The following is a 3441-nucleotide window of genomic DNA, read 5'->3' on the forward strand; positions in this document are numbered from 1 at the left end:
ACACAAAACCAATATTACAAAACACGACATACAGAACAGGGAAAGGAAGAAAGAAAAAGGGTAGATGTAACCCCCCCACTTATACCCCACTTTATCCCCCCCCCAGTGGCGGCTCCTGAAAAAATTCTCAGGGGGGGCAATTTTTCTGATGATTTAGGTGACCTACACACATTTAAAAAAAGATATGTCCAGCAACAACATGAAGACAGGGGCAGCATATAAGTCAATGCCAGAAGCATTTATTGACTGATCTCAAAAGTGTTGGCTTACAAAAGCAACATAAGTTATCACAATAAAAATAATCAAGGGTGTTCTTTCACATTCCTCAACACTGCATAAACAATATGCATTTCCATAAACAAATGAAATATCAGCTGAAAATACAGCATCTTGGTATTTGTTCAGATTGCAGGATCAACAAGAGCTTTTACCACATTTTTTGCCTCATGGTTGAATTGGAAATATGTGCACCTGAGCATAATTCACAACAAGCAAGCAGGAGCTTTTGATAGAGGCTACTGAAAACATTGATGCAAGTTATTGGTAATAATAAATTTTTATAGACTTCCATATTCTGCCCTCTTGTATAGATTTGTGAAAATGAACAGTGATAGACATTTTGCCTGAAAACAGAATTTGAAAATAATTTCTAGAAAAGGTAAACACAGCTATCTGTATGGCTTTGTAAAAATGAACAACCATATTCTGGCCAATTGTATAGATTTGTAAATATGAACAACCATATTCTGGCCAATTGTATAGATTTGTAAAAATGAACATTAACAGATTATTATTATTTTTTTACTTTTTTTAAAATGAAAAATAACTATTTTAAACAACATCAACTGTGAACTGATTTGGGCGTGTGTGTGTTAAAGAGACAGACAGGGAGGGACAAAGAGAGAGAGAGGCTACATTACTTGTACTGAAACTGTTCTCTTCTCTCTTTCAATGCAGCAAAGCGGTCAATGACTTTCTCATTGAAATCAGGCATGCTGAGGACTAGTTCACTCTCCATGGAAAGCATGGCCAGTGCATTCAGACGTTCCTGGCCCATTGAATTTCGCAGGAATGTCTTAACTCGTGTCAAAGTTGAGAAACATCTCTCAGCTTCAGCTGTTGTCATGGGAGTAGTTATGAGGATGTTCAACAGAGTCACAGTCTCAGAGAACGTCTCCTGGAGGTTGTAGCTCATGAGAACCTGGTACAGTGCCAGTGCACCACAGTTTGACTTTCTCGTCGTAGGCAAAAAGACCGTTCAGTCTCTCCAAAAGCACACTGGCGATTGAGACTGAGGTTGATTCCGAGATGGGAAGGAACTCAAAAAAGCGCTCCTGCACTTTGTGGTTGCTATCTATGTACCTCAGCACAAGCACCAGCTGTGTCTGTGTAGAAACGTCCGTGGTCTCGTCAGCTTGGATAGCTACGAAGTTCGCCGACTTCACCTCCTCCACAATATGTTCCCTCATGACCGCTAGCATACACTCCAGTAGCTCGTTTTGAATGGTCTTTGATGTGAACTTCTTTCAAAGAGACAATCGAGTTGCACTGAAGGCTAGCCATCTTGATAGTAGTACGTGAATTGATTGACGCTGCTACCCGCTCTTTTCTTAGTTACGTTCATGGTTATGTTACGTATGACGAAAGCGCGTAAGTGCAAGCCCTCAGAAACCCATAGAGATTGTATTGAAAGCTCTGATATTTGAAGAAAAAAGATTTTACATGACAGGCTATGAGAGACTTCTGGGCGATTTTCAACCTGACTGAAATCGCCCCAAAAGGGGCGGGGCCATTTGAAGCACGACTTTAGCCTGATTGGACATTTAGTGGCAGATCAGACGTCTAGATTAGAACACTGATAACTACTGTTGCCGTGATATAATTGATTAGAAAAAAAATCCCTTCCTTTTCCCGTTTGGCAGTGCGTCGCCCATATCGCCCTAATGAACACACCGCCCCTGCCCCCCCCCCCTATTCCACCCTATTCCCCTCCCAACTGCTCGAGTGTCGGGGCCAGCACACGCTGCCCAAAGGTAGATTACAATATGACAATTGAGAGTGCGTTAAAAAGTACAAATTCACAGCACCGACTGGTCCAGGTAAGAGAGGAAAGGCTGCCAGATTTGATCAAATGTTGATAATTTATTGCAGCTATCATTCTTAACCAAATTTTTTGGGGTGGTGGCAAAAATCAGTAGGCCTTGGTAGCTAGAGAACAAATTATCATTCCCTGCTAAAGGACAAAAGAGAAGTTAAGCAATTGCTTACAGTGCATTCGGAAAGTATTCAGACCCCTTCCCTTTTTCCACATTTTGTTACATTACAGCCTTATTCTAAAATTGATTAAATATTTGTTTTCTCTCATCAATCTACACACAATACACCATAATGATAAAGCGAAAACAGGTTTTTAGAAATTTTTGCAAATGTATAAAGAGATAAAAACCAATACCTTATTTACATACGTATTCCGACACTTTGCTATGAGACTCAAAATTGAGCTCAGGTGTATCCTGTTTCCATTGATCATCCTTGAGATGTTTCTACAACTTGATTGGAGTCCACCTGTGGTAAATTCAATGGATTGGACATGATTTGGAAAGGCACACACCTGTCTATATAAGGTCGAAGGAATTGTCCGTTGAGCTCAGAGACAGGATTGTGTCAAGGCACAGATCTGGGGAAGGGTACCAAAACAATTCTGCAGCATTGAAGGTCCCCAAGAACACAGTGGCTTCCAGCATTCTTAAATGGAAGAAGTTTGGAACCACCAAGACTCTTCCTAGAGCTGGCCGCCTGTCAAAACTGAGCAATCGGGGGAGAAGGGCCTTGGTCAGGGAGTTGAACAAGAACCCAATGGTCACTCTGACAAAGCTCCGGAGTTCCTCTGTGGAGATGGGAGAACCATCCAGAAGGACAACCATCTCTGCAGAACTCCACCAAATCAGGCCTTTATGGTAGAGTGGCCAGACGGAAGCCACTTCTCAGTAAAAGGCAGATGACAGCCTGCTTGGAGTTTGCCAAAAGGCGCCTAAAGGACTCTCAGACCATGAGAAACAAGATTCTCTGGTCTGATGAAACCAAGATTGAACTCTTTGGCTTGAATGCCAAGTGTCACGTCTGGAGGAAACCTGGCACCATCCCTACGGTGAAGCAAGGTGGTGGCAGCATCATGCTGTGGGGATGTTTTTCAGCTGTAGGGACTGGGAGACTATTCAGGATCAAGGGAAAGATGAACAGAGCAAAGTACAGAGAGATCCTTGATGAAAACCTGCTCCAGAGCGCTCAGGACCTCAGACTGGGGCGAAGGTTCACCTTCCAACAGGACAACGACCCTAAGCACACAGCCAAGACAACACAGGAGTGGCTTCGGAACAAGTCTCTGAATGTCCATGAGTGGCCCAGCCAGAGTCCGGACTTGAACCCGATCAAACATATCTG

This window comes from Coregonus clupeaformis, chromosome 34 (genome assembly GCF_020615455.1).
Source record: "Coregonus clupeaformis isolate EN_2021a chromosome 34, ASM2061545v1, whole genome shotgun sequence".
Taxonomy (NCBI): Eukaryota; Metazoa; Chordata; class Actinopteri; order Salmoniformes; family Salmonidae; genus Coregonus; species Coregonus clupeaformis.